The sequence below is a fragment of the Ambystoma mexicanum genome, chromosome 12 (assembly GCF_040938575.1).
Source record: "Ambystoma mexicanum isolate Mex_15411 chromosome 12, UKY_AmexF1_1, whole genome shotgun sequence".
In the NCBI taxonomy this organism is placed as follows: Eukaryota; Metazoa; Chordata; class Amphibia; order Caudata; family Ambystomatidae; genus Ambystoma; species Ambystoma mexicanum.
In genome coordinates, this window is record NC_090936.1 from 1,139,492,207 (window position 1) to 1,139,507,893 (window position 15,687).

Sequence of the window (15,687 nt, forward strand, 5' to 3'; positions counted from 1 at the left end):
CCTATCAAATTCAGTGAAAAAACTTTGTTAAAGGGATGTTAAGTACACTATATTAATTCTTATAGTTATGAACTTTCTTTGGTAGGCTACACCAAAAAATAATTTATCATTTTTGTACACAGAAATGGCTAGCATTCTGGAGTGGCTTGAACATTTTTCCTGGGATGAAATGAGTGAAAACAGTGATACTAATGGTACACACTGCAGTTTTCAAAGTAAGCCAAGTAATACCCATTATTTTACATGCACCTAACACATTTCATTTCTTTACCAGTATATACAGAAAATAAGAACAATACTCAAACATTACATCATGTAGTAATGGAACAAGAAACAGACACTGTGGAAAATCATCTACAGCATTTAGAACAAAAAATGAATCAATTAATGGGCAATTTCAATATTTTAAAGAACATTGTAGAAAAGCATATCATGGGAAAAAAAAATATATCACTGCCCCACGTGCACCTGTACCCCTTCTCCATGTCCCAGTCAACCATCCCCAAAAATTCCCCATCACCAAAAACGTTATGAGACCTCAATCCCTTCCTCCCCTACCACCCTACATGTAGAAACCCTTAAATCCCTTGTATATGTCTCTATTTCTGCCTCTCTTTCATCATTTCTATATTTTTGTATATGAATGAATTATTATGTATACTGTTCCTATATGTGCTGTGTTATTTATTTAAAAGCCCATTTTGGGAGTCCATGGACGGCGTGACTGTCCGGGATGTCCGCAATTATCCAAAATGGGGGTGTTCTGAGGACACTATGCCTGTTTGTACTGTCCGCAATCAAAATGGTGGTGTCCATAGGACACATAACCTGTCCGCCTGTCCGCATTGAACCAAAATGGGAGGTGTCCTAAGGACACTGCATGTTCGTATTGTCCGCAGTCAAAATGGAGGTGTCCGTAGAACACATAACCTGTCTGCATATCCACAAAGTTGTGACGCACCTTTAATTAGTTCGGGGACCCTATCCCTATCCGACAGACACTTGTGCGCATGCGCATCCCACCCTTGGGGTCCTACGAACATCGCGCCTGTCCATAACTGTCCGCTGCATGTGTGTCGCACTTTTAATCAGTTTGGGGACTCAACCCCTGTCCGTAGAACACCTTTGCGCATCTGTACAACTGATCCCGCACAATAGGTGTCCTACCTACGAACAGTCGTCCCATTCGTGAACGTGTCCGCGACGCCATCATGTGACCGCACCCATGCCGAGCCTGGGCCCTCCTCCGTGGGCACTGTCTGGGCTTCTGAACACCCAAAAAGTGTTTTTTTGAGCAATCCAAGGTGGTATACTGTAAAACATCACCCTTGCACATGTCCCAGACCATGCACCTTGCAATCTGGATACCTTTTGGAACTTGTTGAGCCCTTTTTGGTGTTCAAAGTGTCCGCAAGGCGTCCCCAGCATCCCTATAAAAGGCCACACCCCAGAGCTGCTCCTCATTCTGTTTTTGGACTTCCAGGACAGACACTGCTCCACATTGCTGGATTGCTCTTTCATTGTTGCAGTTTGCTGACATCCTGGTGGTACCTTACACCTTTGAAGATGGCATCCATGGCTGCTCCTGCTGCTGGTGCTACTTCTGCCTCAGCACCACCCCCACTCCCTCCTCCACCACCACCACCTTCCCAAGGGTCTGGAGAGGGGAACAGGCGTGGAGATGCAGAGAGTGATGAAGAGGAAGATGAGGATGAGGTAGTTGAAGTCCCCACTACTGCCAGCCCATGTGATTCTTGGGTGTGGAGGCTCTTTGCCACCATTGGAAAAGTACCCAAGGCACGTGCAGACAGGGTGCGCTGCACTGAGTGCAAAATGGTGCTCAGTCATGGAAAACCGGGTCTGTGTAGCTATAGGACCACTTCCATGCGGCGACACCTAAGATCATTTCACACAGCAGCAATTCAGAGGTCATCCCCTGAAATCAACATAGTAGGTTGAGTTCCTCTACAACATGCGCGGAATCTGCTCATGTTACCACAAGAGACACTCCTGTGGGGTAGCGCATCCCTGAAGCAGCCTCGCAGGCCATACGCAACGCAGAAGACCCTTACCTTTCGAGGGTCACTATATTGTGTATATACTGTGACGCAGTACTCTGCAGGGGGAGACACTTTGAAGTGCTTTCGAGGCTACTGTCTGAGATCATGAGAAAGTCTGCCACATACCTAAGTAAGGCCCACCCAACATCATCCTCTCTCCATCTGCCCTTTTTTATCCCTGTGGTTGGTTCCCTTTCCCTACCCTCCCTTCCCTTCCTTTCCTATTGTGTTGTGTATAAAAACACCAAAAAAATACAAAACAACAACCTCCCCCCAAAAAAAGGCTCTTTTCAGAGCCACCTTTTATAGTTTAAAAATAGAAGTGCCAATGAAATGGTGCAGGCCCCTGTGCAAATTGTAAAGTCAGCGGACAGTCCGCAGACCTTTTAAAAAAATGAATGATGGGTGGATGATGGGTGGTGGCGCTATGAAAAACATTGGACTGTTCTCCAGGAGAAAGTGGTGGCTCTGAAAAGAGCCTTTTGTAGTGTTAGTTTGTCTTTGGAAGGCTTTAATTGGCCAACACATACTGGAAAAAGCTTGCTATACTAGCAAAAAGGGCTGCAATGCATTTTGCATATTTTGCAGAAAAAGCTGATTGTCAGCATCAGTATGATGTACTCCATCTCTGCCAAAAATGTTTGTGCTACGAAACATAATATTTTCATTGTGGAAAGAGGGCATGCCAACATCTCTCAAAAAGGTGCAAACAGCGTTGTTGACATTGCTTTTCGCTTTCTCCATTTGCGGACCAAATAAAGAAGAGCGCAGCCACATTTGTCTCTGTGCAATATGAGAAAAGATTACTCGGGAGTTTGGAAAGATGTCCATGACTTTCCGAAGTGCCTCTTTCATTGCAAACTGCAACGAGATTCCAGTAACATGCCCTAAACTGTTCCCTCCACAATGAATAATAATAATGTCTGGATGACGGTATGTCACCAAAGTGGCACAAAGAGGAACCAATTTCAGCCACTTCATTCCACACACTGTGTACATCCACATGATGTAATCCAAAATCTGCAGCCACTCCATATTTCTGTGCATGAAGCTCCAACCAATGTATGCATGAGTCTCCCAAAATCCAGACACTCTGCCTCCTAAAAGACCTAGCCATAGCCATCTGCTCTCCTCTCAGCAATCAGATCTTCTTGCACAGTCTCTCCTTACACACCAGACCCAGAAAACCTTATTAACCAATCCCCTAGCTGCATAGTCCCATTTCCATACCTGCCAGCCTCAAAAGCCCCAGATGTAGCACAATATGTCCGTGGACTACCTCGTTGTCCGCGGACATATCGCGCAAATGGCGAGGATGGGGACAGAAATTACAACCAAAGTAGTTGCATACCACTGCAGATTAGCGATACAACCATCTCCCAATAGCCACTAACTCTGTCCATCTCTGGAACCACAGCCATCTCCACTACACACAGCAATGAATAAAATGATTTCCTTCTCTCCCTATGAATGAAACCCTCAACACCTAATTGGCTAATCCTCCCAGTGCCATTTCCATGCCATGCATGCTCAGAAACCCCGGATGTGGCACGCCCTATCCGCGGACAACCGCGGTGTCCGCAGACCCCGTTTAAAAAGGAGCAGCCCTTCTTCCCTTTCCACTTCACTCTGTGCACCACTCCCTCATTGTTACTTTTAAGTAGTCACACAACCATCCACCAATCACATCCAAGAACTCTACATTTAACTCTGTCATCACAGTTCAGTACTGTTCATCATTCTGAGTACAAGTCTCCTGTGATTGCAAAGCACCTACAGCAAAAACTACTGCAAAACTCTCCAAGATCTCTGCTTCCAGATTCATCCACAGCCACATGCATCAACACAAAGTACAGGTATGAATATTTTGTGCAGAGTACATTTATAACTCTTTTATAAATGTATATGAACAGGGTACCTACTACTAACCCTGTATAACCTGCAAAAAACAGTGTAATTTCTCCCATCTGCTATGATCAAGTGTCACTTGCAAACTTGTGCGCTGCCTAAGTTTTCCTTTACCCATAACACTCATTGTAATGTGCAAACTGTTATTCTCTTCATTCATTCTAACATTTTTACAACCACGGCCCCCTTAACACACCTATTATGAAATTCCTAGAATGCACACACAACAGGAAACCATGTACCTTACCAAAGTATAGCAAGTACATGCATTGCATGCATTTGAACAGGCTGCAACCATGCCCCAACGCCTCGGCAGAGACCAGGTGAGCGTAACAAAAACGCACCTCACTAGATCTTGCATAACTCACTCAATCTAACAGCTAGAGACCTCATTTTTTCACTTTCATATTGTACCTATGATCCATAGCTAAACCCCAACAAAAAATACGGATCCCGATTTACCGTTTTGGTAAATTCAGGCAGGAATTGCAAAATTGTGATACATTTCCAACATGTCATTTAGATTATAAACTGTTTTAAATCTTCCATTTAATTTCAAATTGTATGCTTTGCTGAATCCATTGCTTGTGATTACTAGTATCTTTCCCATGTTGCTCCAGTAAAGAATTGTTTTTGTTTCAAGAGTTTTAGACATATTCATTGTTTTATTCATCCATTTCCAAGAGTCATTTTTAGCATTGCCAGGGCTTGAAATCTGTTTTTCTCTCTTGTTTGGGGAGGGAAAGTCGGATTTTAATTCTGTTTTCCATTTGTCATTCCTGATTACCTGCTGCTTCTGTTTATCCACTTAGTATTGATTATTTGTGGGTTGAGGGAGCATTGCAGGGGGAAATTCGAACTCAAGTGCTATTTTACCTAAAATCAAAAAGTGCTCCCCATTCCTTGGTGTTTTGTAGTTGTATCAATAGAAGGTTAAACTAAGTCCATTGCTTACATTCATATTGTTCTTATCACCACATTGGAGATTGCTGCCCCATATTAAAAATGGTATGATTCTTTTAATTTTCAAATAAATAAATAAATATTATATTTTATCAACCAGTCTGGTTCATGGTCCATTAGGACCCGGGAGATTTGAAAAGGGTGTGTGGTATGAGTGGTGTATCATCTCAATATTGAATCTAATCTAACCTAAGCATTTCAATTGCGCGCTGCATACTGGGCTGAGACTAAGGTGTGCGTCGCCTGATTGAAATCCTTAACACACTGATTTCAACAATAACACCAGCAAACTTAGCATTATGTCTCTAAACCACCGAACCAAAATGTCCTGTCTACAAATGGCCAAAGTGGTAAAGTGCACAAACTTTCAAATCTTTGCAGCAGTTCCTCAATCGATATGTAAAAGCCAAAGACAAAGTAAAAATGAAAATACTGCAAACTATGAATTCCTGTCCAGCGCGCAAATACACAGGACTACGAGGGCATTCGTTAGCCTGCATTTCTGGACCTGCTTGCAAAAGCACCTTCCACCATATCAAAATGTTACCAAGGCATCATTCTGGTGTAGGAAATCTCATTCATAAGCTGTACTTTCCAAAACGTTCTGCTTTAGCAATGGACCATTTGAATAGCATTCTACTACATGGTACAGCCAAACAACTCCTCAAAGAAATAGACCACATCCAAAACAAATATTTTGGAACTGAAGAGCACTTTCAAAATCCAATTACTTTAGAAAAGAACAGCGACACCCTTGCCATTGTCAACCTTCTATTACACACATATACGAAAAAGAAATAACAAAGTTTAAGCGCACATCTGCTGAAGTACCAAACCAAGTATGTGTATGTTGCCGTAGAACTTTCTATTGAAACAGCGTTCAAACTGTAGATATAATGCACAAAATAGAAGACAATGAGGAATCCCAATGGTTCCAATTAGCTCTCTAGCTTATAGCAGAAAGCAAATATGAAATTACCAACCCCTCAATATTGTGCATATACTGCACAGCAAAACTGGACAATAATGAAATGCCTTCACAAGCAATCATTAATAACTAAGGGCACTACTTGGGATACTACTTGGGATAAAAGCATGCATGGCTAAATTCAAAACAACTGCAGAACAGATGATCGGGATGAAGCTACTTCTGCCTGCAGAGGATGACCAACACACAGACATAATAAGTATGGAACAAGAGAGACTAAGACAACAGCTAATGGAATCAGACATGTATCCACCATCAAAGAAATTAGAGAACCCAAGGAATCCTAAGATTTATTTTGGAAAATGGGTTTATTGCAAGCTTGTAGGGGGATGTGTGTATATGTACTGGTCATTCAAGGATCATGTAAAGCACTACGGACACCTGTCTGGGATAACGAGAGTCTGGTGCCTGAGTGATGATAAGAGGAGCAATATTTTGTGGTTGATAAATCGAACAGAGGGGGGACTGAAGAGGGAAAATCAGACAGTCCCTTCACTCTTGATGGGACCCGTAACCGGAAGAAGCAACCCTGACAAAATAATCATCGACCATACGAGATTGCATCCGGTCCCACCGCTCCCATCATAAGAACACTTCACGAACGGCATCCATCCATTCAACCATAAAACCCTGTGATGGCACGAGCTCTATCCAATTCAAGCAATGACAACCAAGACCGAGCTGGAGACGATTATATGGATCAAACCAATGACGTTCCCACAAGCAATGCTGCAGGTCATTAGAGACCCCACAACGACTTAGCTGCGTTAGACAGGAAGCGCACATGCAGCCTGCACAACCAGAACATTCACACATCAACCCACACGAAGAACATCTGCGTACAGTTCTATGAGCTAGATGACGGTGACACACACCTACTGTCTGCATGTTTGTTATTTTGCCACATAGGCTCGCTACCGCACCGCAGAAATGCAAGACGCCAAAAGAGCTTGTGTATATGCTTGCAGATGCTACCCGCTATTAACCCTATGGTTGGACAGGAGCCCTCAAGGGACCTGACCACCCTTGACATGCCTTTAACCTATGGACAATTATGTCGAAAGTATAACCAGAGCTGAAGTAGGACTCAGAAAAATCCAGCGCACTAGAATCATCTCACAGAGATCCCGCAGCTGCAAGCTGCTGAGCAGCCAGAATAGCCCTGGCAGGGACTGCCACCGCCAAGGCCACGATATTGCAAGTGACATTCCTCACTCACTATGCCACAATGAGCCCAGCTATAGGAGAAGAATACCCCAAGCTAAAATATAAATCAAATCGAAGTAATTCGGCCTCACCAGAGGTCTCCTCACACGTGATCCGGTCGACCTGACATGATGTCAAGACCTGGAAGCTGGGAAGCTGCAGCCGTCTCACAGCTGGGACTGGGAGTGCAACAAAATCGCAACAATCCATCCACAACATGCGCTGGGACTGGACCACTATCATGGCATTAGTAAGACCCCCATTGTTACACACTGTCACATAGTCACACCTTGTTGATACACATTGTACAAAGGCAGGTGTCTTGCGGGCTGGGAACGACGGTGGTCCCAGTCTTAGGGGCCCGCAGCCTGACCAATAAGGACACCGGGGGATAGGGGCTGGCAGCCAGAATCTCCAGCCAATCATCAGGGGTTGTAATGTAACATTTCTCAGGTAACGATTTTTTGGGATGATCCAAGCACACTACCTGACACAGTGTCCAATAACCGTGCACCCTATATGTCTCTATACTGGACCTACCACCCTGGGAGCCAACCCAGAGTGGCGTTAGGTTCAGGGATGAAGTTTGGTAAGTGACACTAAACGTGACGTGATACAAAAGGGGCCTGCAAGCCCAAAATTGGTGTGATGTGCCTGGACTGGAATTTTGTTCCATTTATGTTATCCCTACTCGTTTCATATAATAAAATGGCAGTAACCCTTTGCTCTTTGTGTGGACCTTGACTTCTTTGGGACTTGGAAGGAGTTAGGGCCTTCGGCGAGCTGGAGGTCCGCGGACCCTAGGTACGGCTCTGCCGAACCCAGAATTTACCCTAACATTGGGTAAATATGTCACAGCCCCTTCCGGTGAACCACACCCTCAAATCCTCATTGGAGAATCCCCACAATTCCATTTGCGAAAGGCTCCATCCTCAGAAGGCCATGATGTGGCACGTGCGCTTTCCCAGCTACAGCTAGGGCCACGCCCCAGTAAAGCAGACACAATACTTCTTCCCTTTGCACTCGAATTTTCCAACACTCCCTTACTGGTGGCTATTGGCAACTATGAAATTTGCAAAAACGCCTGCACCAACCACTTACTGAACCTCGGCATTCCACACTATCATTTCTGTACACACCTCCATATTTCCCGTTAAGCACTCTAAGAACACGTTCCCTTTCCTTCCAAAGCCCCTCCACCAGAAACCTTTCCTACAGGATGCCCTATTTCAGCATTCACAATGATCCTGCAGCGCACCCAGCACACCTTTCGCCATGCACACAACAGTCCACCCTTGCCCACACCCAGAACAACACTATGAATCCATGCATGTGACCATGTGGGCAGCTAACATTGTGCACAAATGTAACATACATAACGGCACCTCAACCCAACTCCCTCACCCCAGAAAGCCCCCATTCCCAAAAACAGGTTGCAATTAGCAGCATACACAAACATACCACCGCCACCATCACCCCTTCCCACTGCCATTCACAAAGTATTGTGTCACTACCCACCTTCCCACAACCTTTTGACAACATTGGCCCTACTTCAACAAATTAGCACACAGCATAGTAACCAAGCACATTTAAGGTGCACTTCTACCATATCCTCTTCCATACTAACATTATGCAAACCCAGCACCCACTGCCCACACAGCATGACTTTTCACACCACCACTGCCAATTACACATCAAAAACTGTACCATGTTGTAACAGTGTCCTCACATGTAAAACCAAGCATGCACGCATGGCACCTCACTTCTCCTGCTCTATTACATCTCAAATGTGCTCCACACCCATTCTTTAGAGCTCATCACCCTCCAACTGCTGCAGAATCCAAAATGCATTACTGCCGTGTGTGTCCTACCCACAACCTTTTCACGACATTGGCCCTACTTCAACAAATCAGCACACAGCATAGTACCAAGCACATTTAATGTGCACTTCTACCATATCCTCTTCCATACTCACAGTATTCAAACCCAGCACCCAGTGCCCACACTGCATGCCTTTTCACACCACCATCGCCAAGTACACATCAAAAACTTTACCATGTTGTAACAGTGTCCTCACCTGCAAAAGCAAACATGGCATGGCACCTCACTTCTCCTGCTCTATCGCGTCAGGGCACCACCCTCTAACTGCTGTAAAATCCAAAATTCATTACTGCCGCGTGTGTTCTTAAGTCCTAGCCTCTTGCGTGCATGGCCTACGGCCTTCGGCCATGCACCCAACAGTGTAGGTCTTCAACACTCTCACTGCTACATAATGGTACCATCCATTTCACTATCTCACCAACTAAGACAATCCACATACACAGCACTGCCACAGCACTTGTACCCAACCTGCACATCGCCATACAGCTATACAGGAAAAAGTTGCTACACTTACCACAATATAGAAACACAACACTGTCTCCTGCAGCCCTGTGCACTTTATTCACATAGTACGTACGTACCCACTTCCATTCATAAAGTAATGTGTCACTGTAAAGCTACCCACATACTGTTCACAACATTGCTCCTACTCCAACCAATCTGCACACACCACATTATGCAAGCAAACCCCTCTACCAGATACATACTCACACATGCATTGCTGCGGTGTGTGAGCTGAAGCCGTAGGTTCTTGAAAGCATAGCCTCTGGCCTATGACCTTCGGCCATGCACCCAATAGTGTAATCCTTCACCAAACCCACCCCAAGTGCATGCACCCATGCGTGCCACCATGTCCCCAACCACCGCTTCCATCCGCATAGCACAGGAACCTGTTATCCTACCTACCCTGTGCCATAACCAATTCACTCACCTTCTGAAAATCACCTACCACCACTCACCACGGAAAGAGGTCACCGCAGACAGGTCGACAATATAGAACCAAATCACTGTCTCCTGCACCCCTGTGCACTTTCATTCACATACTACGAAAGTACCCACTTCCATTCACAAAGTATGGTATCACTGCCAACCTACACACATAGTGCTCGCTACAGTAGCCCTGCTCCAACCAATCTGCACACACCACACTATGCAAGCACCCCCCTCTACCGGATACAGAGTAACACATGCATAGTAGCGGTAGGTGAGCTGAAGCCCTAGGCACTTCAGCGAATCTGCTCCGGCCTACGGCCTTTGGTTATGCACCCAATAGTCTAATCTTTCAACAGATCCACTGCAACTACATGCACCCATGTATGCCACCATGTCCCCAACTACCGCAATCCATCCGCATAGTACAGGCATCCACGCTCCCACCCCCCCGTGCCATGTGCAAATCACTCCCCTTCTTAAAATCACCTGCCACCACTCACCACGGAAAGAGGTCGCCACAAACCGATCTCGGCAGAAGCTAGCGTGCCATTACGACAGCTGCCTGAAATCACCACACAAAAGAGTCGACTGTCTAGGTACCCGGGAATTCACGCTACATGCACCAATATTGCAGCCACTCCTCCATCTTTTTCCACCTACTTACATATGTCACATTAACCACTTGGCACTCCCCCACGCTTTCCCTCCCTTCCTGCGGCCAACACATGGTGAACAGTACATTTTGCAAACCCTTCCACCAGCGCACTGTCCTCCGAGACACCATGGTGGCGTTTCGCAAACATTGTTGACGCACAGCACGCTTCCCTCCAGCCAACCACCAGCCGTGTCCAAAGTTCTTCGACAGCACACCGTACCGCAGGCTAATGACACTTTGGTCCGCGGAGCGAACCGGGAAATGGGTTCGCGGAGCAGACCAAGATATCCCTAATTTTTAGAGACGTACATTCCAGTCGTTTCCAACAAAAGTACTGGTCGGATTCCCACCAAAGACGCAAAAGCACACTTTCTGACCCAATCCCTGCTTCTGCAGCAAATTTGGTGAATATCCGTCCAGCCGTTCGAGCTGTAGCCGTGTGCAAAGTTTTTCCCCATTCAGTCTATGGAAAAAAAAGTTTTGGGACCCTGACTATAACTTTGCACCCCCCTCCACATATCCTCCCCCAAAATTTTCAGAGCCGACCATATACTTTTTTTGCTAAGTTTCGAGAGGATTCGTCCAGGGGGAGCGAAGTTATAAGCCGCCGAAAAAGTGCTCTTCCTATCAGTTTAGCAATTTAACCATAACTACACGGCTGCTACCGCGGACCATGTGAGATATATTCAATGAAAAAACTTAGTTAAGGGGACGTTATGGTTAAGTTGCACTAATAAAAATCTATGAAATTCAATGGAAAAACATGGTTACAGGTAAACGCGAAAAACCTAAGAAATTCACCAGTTATGGTAAGCTAAGCAACCATAACTCGCAACACCACCGTGCACTGCTAAGACTAACACCCAGGACATCAAAGATGACATCACAAATGTCATTGATGACATCACATGTGAAATACATTTTGATGAAAAGTCCCTACAAGGGGTGTGTTTATAATGCTGGTGACATGATGTCAGGGGTGATTGTGTAATGTTAAACATGTAATAACCAGCTAACAATTCAAGACTTACTACATACTTGTGCTAGTACAAACAATACACATAAATACCCACAATGCATACAAATCTGATGCACATACAGGGAAACTAAAGTAGAGAAGAAAGAAACAACATAATCAGAAAATGTTAATAGCATAATTGATTATCTTCCTGTATACAAATGAATTGCGTGTTTGAGGCCTGCTATTGCCCCATGTATGTGCATCATGAGCTGACACCAAACCCTAAGGAAAGCACTTTAAGAACATATGACAAGGTTAACGTCTAGCTATACAGCACCTTTTGAATTTTAATATTCTGACTGTCAGGGAACAAAACCACCTGGCCTAGATATTTCAATGAACAAAAATAAGTGGGCCAGATATGTGATGTTATCAATGATGTCATCAATGACATGTGTGATGTCATTGTTGATGTCCTGGGTGTTAGTCTTAGCAGTGAACGGTGGTGGCACGAGTTATGGTTGCTTAGTTTACCATAACTGACGAATTTCTGAGGTTTTTCGGTTTTACCTGTAACCATAACGTCCCCGTAACAACATTTTTCCATTGAATTTCATAGGTTTTTATTAGTGCAACTTAAACATAATGTCCCCTTAACTAAGTTTTTTCTTTGAATTTCATAGGTTTTTACTAGTGCAACTTAACCATAACGTCCCTTTAACAAAGTTTTTTCATTTAATTTCATAGGTTTTTATTAGTGCAACTTAACCATAAAGTCCCTTTAACAAAGTTTTTTCATTGAATTATATAGGTTTTTATTGGTGCAACTTAACCATAACGTCTCTTTAACAATGTTTATTTTCAGAGAATTCCATGGGTTTTTACCAGTGCATGCTATTTTCCTACAACTTAATAATATCATACTTACCCCAATATAGCAACGTTTGTGCCCAATTTACAACGTTTCACCTTAAAACGCTGCCATTTCTCACCTTCTAGTATAATTTTTAACACTTTTATACTTTTTCCACTGTTTTTGCCTCTGTCAACGTCCGCGAACGTCTGACGTCTCTGTGGACCTTCTGGACAGTGCCACCTGACCATACATAGACCCAATACATTTTCCAACATTTCCATTAGCATTTTGTGTTATGCCAATGGGAATAATGTGGTGTTCATCACCCGTTCCAGGTACTGGAACAGGGGATAACGGCACGGCAGCCCAAGTTATCGACCCAAATGAAGTGTGACTGTGTGCGCCCTGATGTCTGCGGGCTTTGGCGCATTATAAATAAATAATAGGCATCCTGCTGTAGGAAGGAAAATCCTTTTCCAAGATGGCCACCATGGAAAGAGAAGGTGGGCTCAGTAGAAAACCCCTCTTCCCTTTGCATGGCAGCCTGCAAAAGGCGAAGTCATAACCCTATGATCATATTACCACGAGCACATTTCTTTTCCCTTTGAAACCTATCCTACTTTCGAATAACTTTAGCACATAGCCGGTCCCAGGTGGACATGGCCACTTTAACACCATTTTTCATCCCTCGCGGTCAAGGCCAGTAGCCAGATTGTCTGGGTCATGACCTTATATCATGACCCAGACAATCTGGCCACTGCACATGGCCACAGGCTATGCCTCAGTCACCAAAAGTATATCACTATTTTTTGTGCCTACATTATGACACTTGCCAAGAAATAAAACACAGGCAAATTTGCAAAACCATGCTTTCAGGTCTTTGCCAATGCTCCTTACACGAGTTTGCTTGAAATCCGCCCATGTTTTTTATTTCAAAAGTGTCAAAATATATGTGCATACAATAATTATATAACTTAGCCCCCAATTTGACAAAATCCATTCAGACTTTACACAAACATTCAAGGTTTTGTCTATAATCTTTCTGAAAACTTTTGTCCACATTCTTCAAACAGCAACAAAGTTATAAGCCATCTAAAATTGTTGAGACCCCCTCTGATTTAGCCCCCTCGTGAGAACATCCCACCAAACTTTACAAACACTTTTATATCTAAATTTAAAATCGTTTTGCAAACTGTTGTGCAGATTAGTCAAATGGCACCACATTTATAAGTCTTTACATTATTTTGAGATCCCCTCTAATTTCGCCCCCACTTTAGAGAATCCCACCAAACTTTTCAAAGCCTTTCAGTAACAGGTCTAGAATAGAATTCCAAAATTTCATGTGGTTTCATTGATGTTTTTACTGCGATGTCCGCGGACACCGGCGGATGTCCGCGAATCCAACATGGCGGGCATTTCCAAAAATCTGACGCACTTCACACTTCTCACCATCCAATCAGGGGGCGGGTCCAATGTCCGCGGACATCACGTCACTCTCTAGACCAATCACATGCCTGTCCACAGACTGAACAGGGAAATGGATCAGCGGAGCAGAGCCTGATATCGCACATTTTTTTGACCTACATTTTGCCTGTTTTTTAAAAACTACTAGATGGATTTCAAATGTACAAAAGAATGCTTTTGGGACCAAGCCGCCGCTCCTGCCGCAAATTTGGTGAAAATCAGTCCAGCGGTTTGGGCTGTAGGCGTGAGCAAAGTTTTTCCATTCAGTCTAAAGAAAAAAAAAATTTGGGACCCCCCCTATAAATTTGCCCTTCCTTGACAAACCCTCACCAAACTTGCCAGATATCAGAGCGGGCCATATACTTTTTTTGCAAAGTTTTGGTGAGGATTTGTCCAGGGAGAGCAAAGTTATAAGCCGCCCAAAAAGTGCTCTTCCTATGGGTTTAGCAACTTAACCATAACTACACGTCCGCTACCGCAAGCCGTGTAATATGTAAAAAAATATATACATATTTTATTGTTGTACGCTGATTAGTCGTCCTGGTCTGCTCCTCTCTCACCCATTGCGCGGATCACGCCTTCTCCTCTTCAAATGGAAAAAGCGGAAGAGCGTCACCATGCGACGGGTGAAGGAGGCAGAGGAAAGGAGATATTTGATGCTCTATGGTTGCATGCACTGCAGGAGTACTAGCCCGGCCTCGCAGCGCCCGGCACTGGAACGCTGATGTTCCACCGCACACTCCTGATAGCAAAAAGCCTTCCTCTCCGCCAGCATTCCCCCCCGGGAAATGAGGACCTGCTGGTAAGAGCACTGTTGCGCGGAGGCCCTCAGGAGTGCCGCACCACAGGCAGTGCGGACCTCGCTGGGCTTGCTGACTGCGTCTGCCACGCTTGTGGGTGTTCATTAAGGAGCGGCTTCCCGTGCATGCCAGGTTTAGGCTGCACGCTGACAGTGCTGACTCCACACACTTCTGCAAGCACACGCCAACAGTAAAGATGGGAAATATAAACAAATACTTATCTTGCTGAGAGCAGCAAAGAAAGAAAGGACAAAGGAAGAGGGCTCCAGGCTTTTAAGGGACTAGTTCCATTAGGATTGGAGATTTGGGGGTCGCAGTGACAGCTGTGACGGACTGACAGAGACTGTTGAGAAATGGAGTTCAAGTTTTTTTCACCATAGTTCGTGATTTTTGATCATGACATTTTGACATTTTTTGATCATGACATTTTTTGATCATGACATTTTTGATCATGACATTTTTGGTTGTTAGAAGATTTTAAGGTTTTAAGGATGTCTTGAATAGTTTTGCTTGGCTAAAATCTTGCTGCGGAGTTGTTTCTAATATAGAAAGAGAAGCATAATGCTTTCCTCTGGTCTTGTCATAGAATTGCTTCTTACTTGATGTCCTTACGGCTAGTGATATACAGCCATGGGGACCTCCTTATATGTTATTATTGTATTTTCGTGATGTTAAGATTGCCTTTGCTTTTGCTTGCTCCTTGAAAATAGTTTGGCAAAGAAGAACCAAACTTTTTGGGGAAACAGTACTGTCATACTCTGATATATGCACATGTGGTGACGTCAATGTTGGTTTTATGCATTTTATATCTTTTGTGGCAGTGTTTTTAAAAATTGCTATGCTTGAAATGTATGTGATGAATCCAATGGAGTAATCGCTGATTTTCCGGCAGTGACCTCCTCCCATGTGTCCAGGGGATGGCAGCCGCTACCTGATCCTGACCAGGGGGGCAGCTACTTGAGGGAGGATAACATGGTGGGAGACAACCTCCGGGGAGATGTCATGGTGAGGC